This window comes from Lycium barbarum, chromosome 9 (assembly GCF_019175385.1).
Source record: "Lycium barbarum isolate Lr01 chromosome 9, ASM1917538v2, whole genome shotgun sequence".
NCBI lineage: Eukaryota > Viridiplantae > Streptophyta > Magnoliopsida > Solanales > Solanaceae > Lycium > Lycium barbarum.
In genome coordinates this window covers 32,637,092-32,651,064 of record NC_083345.1, presented here as the reverse complement: position 1 = coordinate 32,651,064, position 13,973 = coordinate 32,637,092, and positions in this window count along the sequence as shown.

Here is a 13,973-nt window from a genome sequence, read left to right as displayed (position 1 = left end):
TATCAAATAGGGTTTTCCATTCATTAGATACCTCTTACAATGCTACTACTACTGATATATAACGTTTACCTTTTACTCCCAGCTGGCTATGTGTACTAGACTAATAACAAGAGGACACCTAGGCAGGAAAATATCAGAATACAAATAAAAGGACCGGACACGTGCTAGGCCATATAATGGGCCAGCTTTAGGACTATTACTAATACCCAGCAAGAGTGACTAACAACCCATTACCATATTAAGCCCAATAACTTTTAACTCGTCTCTTTCGGCTTAGCAGAATTTAAGATCCGCTACAAGCTTCATCGCTCAATCCAGGAGCCTTCTCCAGTGGCCTAGTGATATAATCCTAATTGGAAAAGTATGAAAAACAACAATCAAAATACGTGAAAATTAAAGGATAAAAGCTAGACACAAGAGATAATGAATTTAAGGGCAATATAAATTGGATTCGTTACCAACACCTCCGTATCGAATTCATCGAAAGCACTAAGATATAGAAGAAAGAAGGGATCTAATCAACTATTGTTGTGATTAATCAACATAGGACTCGATACCTACACCTATTAATCAACAATCAAAATATGAATTTAATCTAGGGAAGAAGAGAAATTTGTATTCATACATGAAAATCCAATCCAAGATTATCCAAGAGAGGCTCAAAGTAAAGAGATAAGGGATTCCTCCCACTAATGTGTAAACATTAACCTAAACTCTATGGAAGGAGAAACTACACTAAAAAGAGTTTCATCAAATTAAAATATGAGGAATGAAATAGGCTAAGGCAAGTATTTATAGTTTTGCCTTTTACATGCCTAGCCACAAGTATTTAAAATCTAGCTAAATTCGGCGTTTGCAACAACTAAGCCCAAAATGGCATTAGTGATAAATTGGATGCGACCCACTTGCAATGTCTCATTCCCATGCTATCTTCCATAGCTTGAAATCCCCCAACGGTTATCTTCAAGTGCTTCCATAACTTCATTCTCCATGAACTTAGCTTCTAAATCTTGAAAGTTCCTGACTCGGCTTCTAGTACAAGGCCTTGAAGAAAGTTGAGCACTTGCGCCATCCGATATCATATCACTTAGTCAGACCAAGACTTTAGAATTCAGGCTTTGTTCATTTGCCTAATTGCTTCATTATAGTTGCTCAGTTTTCGAGTCATATTGCTATAATTTAATTCTTGTTTATCCTGTTTGGTCATTTCAATCCGCGTGTTCATAAACCATGCATACAGATTTAACTATACCGTTGGTAAATAATTTTGAGAGAGAGTACTATTACTATACCGTTGGTAAATAATTTTGAGAGAGAGTGGGCAACAAGTAATGGGGATCGATTGAATAAGAACGTTCATCAGTTGGCCAAATTCTCTCTTTCTTTCTTAAATATTTTCCTTGTCAACAAAGATTAAGGTTGTGGTTCTACGCTGTCGTGGCTCGTGTTGCGTTACCAAAGAAAAAAGAAGTGACCGATTTCTTTCTTAGCTTAAAGATCGAAGTCGTCCTCGTGTTTTTGTTGTTATCGTATTCGTATTGAGAGAGAAAATATTCAAACATGATGATTCTTTATTCATTTATGGTTGCGTTAGCAAGCAGACAGCACTCTATTCCTTTGCTGAGTTGGACGGCTATGTTTGGCCTTTAAGTTTGTAGTACTTACTATTTCTCCGAATCATATGACTGGTGAAAAAGATCATTTATATGATTAATTGGGCATCATAAAGTCTAAATAAACAAACAGATTTTTAAATTTATGATTTAAAATTTAGATATATGTGTGATTGTAATTATTTTAAAGGTAAAATGAGAAGTTTAAAGTTAAATTGTTTTAAATATAACAAAATATCATTATTTTTTAAACAACTAGAAAAAGGTAAATTTACCACATAAAATGAGACATAGAAAATACCGTACTAGACAGGTCTACTAAAAAGTAAAAATTAGAAATAAATCAAAAGGGAAAGATAATAAATAAGTTCTAACAATAGCAGAATTGTCCGAGTTATCATCAATATCTAGAACTTTTCTGAAGAAATAGTTCCTAGTTTATCTGTCTCAATTATGTCTATAGCATACAAAGGAAAAATTGCTAAGTAAAAAAAAAAATCGAGGGCAATTTAGATAATTTTTTTTGATGATTAAGACGTCATTTATCTAGTTAAATGAGATTCTATAAAGTAAAATAAAAAAGAAAAGTTTGTTCAGATTTGAGGGTATTAATTTCACATATAATTATTGAACTTTATCTACCACGTATAAGTCACAAACAGATTGTTTTTTGTCATATTAAACTTAAAGTAACTGAATTTTCCACACTATAACAATAAAATCACAGAATTATATTTGTTTCATTATTAAAATACTGAACTTTATTCGTTATACTAATAAAGTTACTATACTTTACTTTGAATTATAACGATAAATCAAACTCATCCATGAAGATCATGACTTAAGTTATTGTTAGATTGTGCAAGTCTTGTAACTTTAGTTATAAGGGGTAAAATCTAATTATTAATGTGATAAATATAATTTGATTACTTTATAGTTGTAGTGGGTAAAGGTACTCAGAGCCGAGTGTTCAAGTTTAATTTGAACTCGATCGAATAGAAAATTAGAGTTAGAATCTATAGCTAGCTCGAACTCAAATTTAATAAGCGAATTCAACTAAGTCAACACCTTTGGGGTATTCAAAAGAATCAAAACTAACAGCTTTGAGTCTTCAAGAAAAAACTAGTAGTTAATTGATTGGTTTGAAAAGTGAACAATTACAGACTAGTTTCACACTCGTTTTCTTTTGACGATTCTGACTAATATAGTATTAATATTCTTTCTTCGCATTTTCTCAAGCACGACGTTGAATATATCCCTCTCTTAATTAAGTGCTCTTCTTGAAGGATAAACCATGAATGATGGCCAAATCAATTCCCCCTTTTTGTCCTTTTATGTTGAATTGGGGTGTATATGGATTGGGTTGGTTTGGATTTTTTAAAGATCAAACCAAATCAATTGCATCGGGTTTTTAAATTTATAAATCAAATCAAACCAACAAAAGTCGGGTTTTTCACCCTCGGATTTTTTCAATTTTTTCGAGTTGTTCGGGTTTTTTGGGTTTTTTCCAGTAAAATCTTCATACTAAACATATAACTTGTACATCAAATAATTTTTTTAGTCCTAGTAAGATACAACTATCTAATTAAGATATTTTTTAAGAAAATAATATAAAATGTGAGATGAGAAATGACATTGTACCAAAATATTCAACAACAAAAAATAATGAAATTACATAAAATAAAATGATTGGTTGGTTTGAAAAGTGAACAATTATAGATTAGTTTCACACTCGTTTTCTTTTGACGATTCTGACTAATATAGTATTAATATTCTTTCTTTTGACCATTCTGACTAATATAGTATTAATACTAGTATTAATTGATTGGTTTGAAAAGTGAACAATTATAGATTAGTTTCACACTCGTTTTCTTTTGACCATTCTGACTAATATAGTATTAACTAGACGGTTTATGTCCGTGCTACGCACGAGCCTAACACTTTAGATTATAGTGCATCTATGTGTATGTAGTTGTCTTTGAATAGTGATTATATATATTTATATATATATAGAGAGAGAGTATATGTTATGTTTAAAACATGATTAATATAACATTGTAGTTTGTGCTCCGTATCTAAAATTTTATTATATTAATGTTTGCTACGAATACAAAATCGGCAAATTTATTAATATTTTTTAAAAGAGAAGACTTGTTGTAGAAATTGATTTTCTATCTAAACGAAGAAATACTATTTTTTAATTATTGGTAAATATTCTAGGTTTAGCTCATTTTACTTGTCATGTTGTCTTTTGCATTAAATTCTATCTTATTTTAAAATATAAATATTTTAAGTATATTTAGTGAACATAATAACTTGATTTGTCAATATGGGATACTATGTTCAAAACACGATTAATATAACATTGTAGTTTGTGCTTCGTATTTAAAACTTTATTATATTAGTGTTTGTTACGAATACGCATGGTGTTTAATATGGGACCCACATTTTTTTAACATTGTTTATTTTTTAAATATGGGATTCACTTTTTTTTTTCAATATTGCTTGATTTTGTTAATATGGGGTCCACTTTTTTTTCCCGTGAGTTTGGATGTGGTGGGTTTCACTTTTTTTTAATACTGGATGGTGTTTAATATGGGGCCCACGATGTGGGATTCATTTTTTTTTATATATATATATTGCTTGATTTTGTCAATGTGGGATACTATGTTCAAAACACGATTAATATAACATTGTAATTTGTGCTCTGTATTTAAAACTTTATTATATTAGTGTTTGCTACGAATACGCACGATGTTTAATATGGGGCCCACAATTTTGTTTTTTAATATTGCTTGATTTTGTTAATATGGGGTTCACTTTTTTTTTCCCGTGAGTTTGGATGTGGTGGGTTCCACTTTTATTTTTTAATATTGGATGGTGTTTAATATGGGGCCCACAATTTTTTTAATATTAGTTGTTGTTTAATATATATAGGGCCCACAATTTTTTTAATGGGCTTGTTTAATATGGGGCCCAATTATTTTTTATATATATACTATGTTCAAAACACGATTGATATAACATTGTAATTTGTGCTCCGTATCTAAAACTTTATTATATTAGTGTTTGCTAAGAATACAAAGTCTGCACTTTTTTTTTTTTGACATTATTTATTTTTTTAATATGGGATTCATTTTTTTTTTTAATATATTGTTTGATTTTGTCAATATGGGATACTATGTTCAAAACACGATTAATATAACATTGTACTTTGTGCTCCGTATTTAAAACTTTATTATATTAGTGTTTGCTACGAATAAGCACGGTATTTAATATGGGGCCCACAATTGTTTTTTAACATTGTTTGTTTTTTTAATATGGGATTCACTTTTTTTTTAATATTACTTGATTTTGTTAATATGGGGTTCACTTTTTTTTTTCCCGTGAGTTTGGATGTGGTGGGTTCCACCTTTTTTTTTAATACTGGATGGTGTTTAATATGTGGCCCACATTTTTTTTAATATTAGTTGTTGTTTAATATATATGGGGCCCACAATTTTTTTTTTTTACAATTTTGTTTTTTTATGGGCCTGTTTAATATGGGGCCCATTTTTTTTTTTTATATGTATTATGTTCAAAACACGATTGATATAACATTGTAATTTGTACTCCGTATCTAAAAAACTTTATTATATTAGTGTTTGCTACGAATACGCATGGTGTTTAATATGGGGCCCACTTTGTTTTTTAACATCATTTTTTTTTTTAAATATGGGATTCACTTTTTTTTATAATAATGGTTGGTATTTAATATGAGGCCCATAATATTTTTAAAATATTAATTGTTGTTTAATATATATGAGGCCCACAATTCTTTTTAAATATTAATTGTTGTTTAATTTATATGAAGCCCACAATTCTTTTTTTATAATTTTATTTTAGGGCCTGTTTAATATAGGGCCCAAAAATTTTATTTTTTTTAATAGGGCCCATCAACGGACGACAAAGAGGGACGACCAAACTCCCTTTTCCAAGTAGTAGTAAAGTAAAGTAATATTCTTTCTTTCGACGATTTTGACTAATATAGTATTAATATTCTTTCTTCGCATTTTCTCAAGCACGACGTTGAATCCCTCTCTTAATTAAGTGCTCTTCTTGAAGGATAAACCATGAATGATGGCCAAATCAATTCCCCCTTTTTGTCCTTTTATGTTGAATAGGGGTGTACATGGATTGAGTTGGTTTGGATTTTTTAAAGATCAAACCAAATCAAATGCAATGGATTTTTTAAATTTATAAACCAAACCAAACCAACAAAAGTCGGGTTTTTCACCCTTCGGATTTTTTAGAGTTGTTCGGGTTTTTTGGGGTTTTTTTTAGTAAAATCTTCGTACTAAACATATAACTTGTACATCAAATAGTTTTTTTTAGTCTTAATAAGATACAACTATCTAATTAAGATATTTTTTAAGAAAATAACATAAAATATGAGATGAGAGATGGCATTGTACCAAAATATTTAACAACAAAAAATAATGAAATTGCATAAAATAAAATGATCATAATTTAAAAATACTAAGTCATGCTATAATAAGTACGTTTAAATTATAAGGCATATAGAAAATGATTATAGTCTAAAAGTACTAAGTCATGATAAAATAAGTAGGGTTAATAAGTATTAATTACATGACTAAATATTAAAGAAAAAATAAAATTAATTTATGTATTTTCACTTTCTAAACCAATATAAAACTAAAGAATGGATATACAACATTATTGTCATTCCTAGGGTTAGAATTGAATTTCTTTTGTTAGCATTAGTATTGATTTGATTTTTGTTGAGTTTTATTTCAGTTACTACTATCTATGAGCTATAAAAACTTATTGGACCATTCAAAATTCTAATTCCAAGTGAAATAATATGCTAAAAGACCAAAAAACCTATGAAATTGTTTAAGAAATATTTATACATTACATTATAAATAAATATTTTTATGTATAAAATATTTTTGAAATTTAAAAAATGTAATGTCGGGTTGGTTTGATTCGATTTGACCTTTTTTTTTAAGTTAAAACCAAACCAAACCAACAGTGGTCGGCTTTTTCTTTTAAAACAAAATCAAGTCAAACCAAATCACTAGTCAAGTTTTTTTGTCGATTTGATTCGGCTTATCAATCTGATGCGATTTGTCGATTTCCTTTGTAAACCCCTAATCGTTGAATACGCTTTAGTCTAAACAGCAGCACTCTAATCATGGATTTTTGAGTACTTTAATAATGCCTTCTTTTGGCATGAAGCAGACAAGAAATATCCAATACTTAGATAGAAAACTGGATAGATTGTACCAATTTGAAGTTCCTCGATAACAGCACTATTTTGTATCGTAGAGGATGTATTATCACTTTCATTTTTTGGAGCTAACACTGCCATATCATACTGTCTTTTGTAATAGGGTTGAGTCTATCAACCCACAGTGTATATGGAGATTTGGTTAATTTGGTCACCCTCCTTGTAGGATGATTTTAATGAATATATCTCACCTCCAAGGCTCGTGAAAGAGCTCGAATTTCTAACCCAAAAAACAAAGTTATATACACTAATATAATAACTTAATGAAAATTTTAAATTATTAATGTAATTTAACTTGTTAAAAGAAGTTACTCCCTATTTATTTTAGTTTACCAATTAAAACTAGGGATAATTTTAAAGACTTCTCTCCACGTTTAGCTTAATAACACTAACCTCTCTTGTGGTTTACAATATTACGCTTACCTCCCTTCTTTCATATTTAATGTAACAAAACTAATAACCAACTAAAAGATAGACAAGTTTGCCCTTACGATGTTGATATTTTCTTTTCTAGTTAGTAAGACAATACATTCTTTTACTTTTCTTAGTTAGCGCTTCCTCCAACCAGTAACATATTCATGCCACTCAATTTCTTGAATGATAACCATGAATAATAAGTGATAAAACATAATTGCATATTATTTAGAGGTCTTCCGTACTATTGGAAAATGAATATGATCACAAATTGCGTAACAAAAATGGCTTCTATTGAAGGAAATGCTTCATACAGTGGGGAAAGGAATTCCTTGCCTCAAACTATATATAAGAAATCATCGACAGATAAATATTGCTTAAGCATTTCCTTGAGACTCCTTGGTACAAGTCATTGGGGAGAATTGTTGAGTTAGTAAGAGTTTTATAATATTTTAACCCCACCCCCCAAAAAAAACTTTTTTTATAAAATTGTGGCGTTGTGTTACAAACAAAAACTGCAGAAATAATAAAATGTAACAAGTAGAAAAAAATATTCCTTACTCTTTCTTTTTTTCTTTTCTTTTAGTTTACACTACTTTTAGTTTTTTGCATTGGGTACGTTGGTGGCGGCGTTGGACAATATTTTTAGTTTTATTTGTAATCATCTTAATTTATCTTACTAATTAACCAATTACTTATAATTTGAACGTCAAAACAAAACAAAAAACGAATTGAACGAATTACGACTATGATAGAATTGAATCAGATCCGATAAAATAGGAATATACTTTTGTTATATAAAAGAGTGTTGCGATCGAAATAACAGGGCGTCATGCAGAAGCTAACAATTACAAATTTTGAATGACGATAAATCAAACAACGACAAAAATATACTAAAAAGTATAATATTATAATATGATTTGGTCAAGTGACCTACATATTGGAAAAACTAATATAAGAAGCATAAAACTTATTGAGAGAATTATCTTCCCCTAAACAAGACTCTTTAATGATTAAATTGTGTATGCTACCATATTGTCTAGGAGAAGAACAAATCTTCTATTTATATAAGTTCGAAACTTCTCCTCGAAGAAATAGGATAGATATAGTAGAGTCCTTTTTCACAAAGAAAACCTTTTCTACTAATAAATTCTTTTTGAAGTAAAACACAATTATGGTAGAATTCAAATAAGGTCGGAAATTAAGGGCAAACCCTAACAAATCTCCCCTTGGCCTGAATTTTTTGGCAAAATAATCTTGATTCTCCATCTTCACATAATCTTCATCATTGTTGCTTGCCATGGTTTAAAATAAGGTTAAAAATATTATGGGTTAAAATTTAGTTTAAAAATATTTTACGTTATTGTTAAAGATGCAGCTGCAGGGATGTTGAAAATTCATTTCCAGATGTAGCACTCTGGACAAAATCTTCATTATCATGAACTTGGTTTGCAGCTTGATTTGAATCTTCCTTGAACCCGTCTTCAACCTCGTTAAACCATTGACTCTAATACCACTTGTTAGGATCGAAATAACAGTGCATCATGTGGAAACTAACAATTGCAAACCTTAAACGACAATAAATCAGACAATGACAAAAATAGACTAAAAAGCATAATATTGTAATATGATTTGGTCAAGTGACCTACATAAAAAGCATAAAACTTATGGAGAAAATTATCTTCCCCTAAACAAGACTCTTTAATGATTACATTGTGAATGCTACTATGTTGTGTATGAAAAGAACAAATATTCTATTTATAGAAGTCTGAAACTTCCCCTCCAAGAAATAGGATAGATATAGTAGAGTCTTTTTCCAAAAAAAAATAAAAACAATTCTACCAATAAATCTTTTTTGAAGTAAAACACAATTATGGTATAATCTAAATAAGATAAAAAATTCAGGGCAAACTCTAACAAAGAGCAAATTAAAGTAAAAGTAACAAAAGTTTCCATTTGTAAATCAACTAATAATAGGTTTTCTACACAAAACTAGAAAGAATTAGGAAGGTTTGTAAGGAATTGTATTTTAGAGAAGTTTTGGCATGGAAAGTTCAAAAATATAAATCGAAATAAAAATTAGAATAATACAAGTTAGTTTTCTTTTATAAAATAAGACAAAATATAAAATAACAAAATAAGGGGCAAACTTCTCCTGATGATAGTTTTGTTATACCAAATATGAAAGAAGGGAGGTAGACATAATATTATAAACCACAAGAGAGTTTAGTATAATCTTTTACATTATATTAAAAGCATGAACTCCCTAACCTGAAAGTTAAATTACGTAAATACCCTTCTTTAAAATTAAAAACCAAAAAAAAAAAAAAAAACTTTACGGATAGCACCAAGCCAATAGTCACAACTATTCAATATTCCAAATGGTCTTCAAATATTAGACATGAACAGGCCTTTTCATCTCGGCCAACCTCCTTTTTCCAACTTCTTTTGATTTTTCAATGCATCAATTAAGCCTTGCAATTACGTGGACGTCAAATGAAATGGCAGTGGTTTATGTATAAAACATGGTGACGACATTTCCAAGCATGGATCAAAGCCATGCCTTCTCAATTCTACTTCATGGGACAGAATGTCTAAGGTCAGTGTTTTATGTAAAAAAAAATCGTAAGCGATATCAACATTTAAAATTAAAAAAAAATCAAATTATTAAGAAAACAATTATCAATTTAATATAATGAACATTCCCACGCTCAATTTCTTTTCTACCGTGCGTAGAAATTTATTTAACTATTTCAATTGCATATCATAAGGCATTCGAATAACTGCTTCAATTGCTACATAATGGTTTTGTTAATAATCTATCTATCTATATTATGTTAAAAGCATGAACTCCTATCTTGAAAGTAAAATCACAAAAATGCCCTTTTAAACTTAAATGCCCTATTTTAACTTGCAAACCGAAAGAAAGCTATTCTTAGGAACACCAAACCCACCATTTGGGGCTCACGTAGATGGTCCATATACAATTTCAAAATGGATAAGTTCTTGAACCCTACAGTTAAGGTATTTTCTTCCCGAATTTCCTTTTAATATATATATATATATATATATATTAAACTTTAGTCACGTTGTACAAGTCACTAATGAAGTGGGTAAATTTAAATTCTTCATTTTTCAATGGCATATATAGAAATAATTTTATATGTTATTTGCTTAAAATGTATTCACTTCCTTCATATTGCAATGAAATGCATAGATATCTATCTTTAGTCACGTTGTACAAGTCACTAATGAAGTGGGTAAATTTAAATTCTTCATTTTTCAATGGCATATATAGAAATAATTTTATATGTTATTTGCTTAAAATGTATTCACCTCCTTCATATTGCAATGAAATGCATAGATATCTATTTGTTTATTTATTTTCCACCTATTTAAGTAATATTAAAGTCCATCACCTTTTTATGCATATTTTAGTTTATATCATTTAACTTTGGGAAAGAATAATTGTCTATTTACAAAGTATCGTATTTGATTGGGATAAACTTCAAAGTTTGGTGTTTGTATTAAAAGCCAGAAGCCCAAAACAAAAAACAAAAAAAAATATCCGCTAATAAAATATATTTATATTTGTACAATAGTAATTAAGGAAATACCTAAAAAAATATTAATATACATTGTGTATTTTTTAAATAGTTATATGCTTTCTTTAGTAGATAATTTTATATAGATTACTTGACTATTACGAAAGAATTACTTATTTTTTTCAAAAAGATTATGCCTTGATTTGAAGGCCTGTGTTCCTTCAAATTAGCAAACAATTTTCCACATGTTTCGCATTATTCAACTGGAACGTTTAACTTTGGTTTGTTATTGCTTTTAGGATCTAAATCCTTTTCAATTTTCATTTGAATTTGAAGCAAGCAAATATATGAGAAAATAAGTTCATCTTAAAACACAATTATGTCAAATCTTCATTCTACCAACATTGAAGAATATTTTCGTTCTTCTTTCTTATATCTTTTACTCTAATTCTAAAATTTCATTTTATTGGGTTAATTCTTGTGGTAGAAAAAACTTAAATGGTACAACTTTATTCCTTTTTTATAGGCATCATATCTTGGGTATCGGATTTACATTAAATTATTTGCACGGTGTAAAAACATTACTATTTTTGCGAGGCATATATTTGAAGCGCATTGCCAGCATTCCTCTCATATTTTCATTGAAATTCTCTTGCACAATTTTACTATTTCAGATTTGTTAAGTATTTGACGAACATATTAACAACGGTGTTTATGCAAGTGTGGTGTAAAATGTGGATGTTGTTTAACAGTAACGTATTGATAATATCATCAGTTAGTCACTACAGTTTTGGTTCAAATGAGGACTTTCTTGAGGCAAGATATCTTTACTGATTTGATAAATAAAGATCTCTTAAAGAACCAAATAACTATTTATTTCAAATTTAAGGGGAGTGCAATAGTTTTGGCTTTGAATTGGCAATATTTAAGTATTTACAAAAAATATTTTTAGTCTTCCTTTGGCACACAAAATTTGAATAGTTCATTTCTTGATGATTCTTATGCATGATTTTACGAATTCAATTTTTTTTTTTGTTATTTTATGATACTAAAAGCTTCATATTATAAATTAAAACACTTTAATATTCCTTCTCCAAGGTTGAAGGATTATGGGGAGTAATATTTTCCTCATGACTATCAAATTTCACAAAGCGCAAAAAAAAAAAAAAAAAAAAAAGGAGGATTGAGATAAAAGAGAAAGGAAACAAATGGAAATAAAAGAGAATTTGAAGTTATAATGTTGTCTATCATTGAGTCATAAAATTTCATTTAGACACCTCAACTAGGAATCCGCGACTTAAGTAGCACAAAAACAAAGTTGAACCGAACTAGTACAAAAAAAAAAAAAAAAACACATTAATAGGTTTCACGCACGAATTTCGTGCGTGAAAGGACCAAACTGCAAAAATGCACTTTGGGCCTTTCACGCACGAAATTCATGCGTGAAGAAGGTGACCATAAAACCGACCCCTCCTTCCCCACCACAGATCCCGACCGTTCACCCCCACCACACCCCCGCCATCAACGACCATTTCAGGTGGTCCCCAACCCCCAAAACGCTATTTTGTTGTTGTTTTTCAATCCAAAACTCAATAATCTTGGTATATTGAAGTGTAGGAACAAGTTTCTAAGGTTAGATTTTGGAATATAGCGGTGCAGAGCTCATTTTGAAAACTCAAAAACACCTTCATTCTAGGTATTTTACTACGAATTTTTTATTACATTGCTATATATATTATTACCTTAGGACGGATCTGTGGTGGATTGCACATTTTTTTAGCGCGTTGTTGGGCAGTGGGCGCGGGGACTGCCCAGTGGGTGCGGACTGCCCCCTTTAAATTTTTTATTTTTTTAATTTGTTTATCTATTCTTAATTAGTTAATTATTTATTGCTTGTTTATTTAGTATTTGTTAATTGTTCGATTAGCGACTTAAGTATTTATTAATTGTTAGACTAGCCATTTCAATTGTTAGACTGGCTAATTATTTATTTAGTTTTTGCTAAGGCAATTGTTTATTTGTTAATAATTTCTTAATTATTTCATTAGTTAATTAATTGTTTATTTGTTAAATATATGATAATAATTTATTAATTTTTTGATTAGTTACTTAATTGTTTATTTATTAAATATATGATAATAACTTGTTAATTATTTGATTAGTTAGTTAATTGTTTATTTATTAATTATTTATACTAATTGTATGCTAACTAATTGTTAATTATTTGACTTATTAATTTTTAATCTTTATATTTTAGGATTGAAAACCCTTAGTTTAGGATTCATAACCCGTAGCTTAGGATTGAAAAACCCTTAATATAATTTTCGATAAAAGATTACATAACTAATATTACTTGTTAATGATTTATTTAAAATACGTAAAATAGATGGGTCACCACAATCCTTAATAAAATTTTCCATAAAAGATTAAATAACTAATATTACTTGTTAATGATTGATTTAAAATACGTAAAACAGATGGGTCACCACAATCCTTAATAAAATTTTTGATAAATTACATAACTAATACTACTTGTTAATGATTGATTTAAAATGCGTAAAACAAATGGATCACCACCCTCTTGATCCGAGGCCCTTCGACCGAGAGTTACTGTATCTTCAGCCTGAGCATAGGTCGCAACATATATGGACATCCGACCTGCAGCCTCAGTCTCAGGTCTGTACCCGGTTAGGGGACTTAGCATGGGAGATCTTAGCTGCTCGCCCCCCACATCCTCGTGTCCTGGATATACTACATCGGGGCGGTATCTACAGGTGCGTCGAAGTTGGTCGGGTACAGCACGATAGGTCGCTAGTGACGGCATTGATTGAGAGGTGGCGACCGGAGACACACACATTTCATCTCCGCACCGGTGAGGCTACCATTACCCTTCAGGATGTGGAGGTCATTTATAGGCTACAGGTTGATGGACGCCCATTGTATATTGAGGAGCCTCCTGTGCTGCCGCCTTACCGGGATGAGTTGACTAGGCTCACCGGTTTCGCGGCTCTGGATGGTCACATTTCCGGCCAAAGTCGGCTTTTGTTGTCGGCCCTTCACGCTCACTTGCGCCTCACAGACATGTAGCATCCGATTGGAGAGGACACG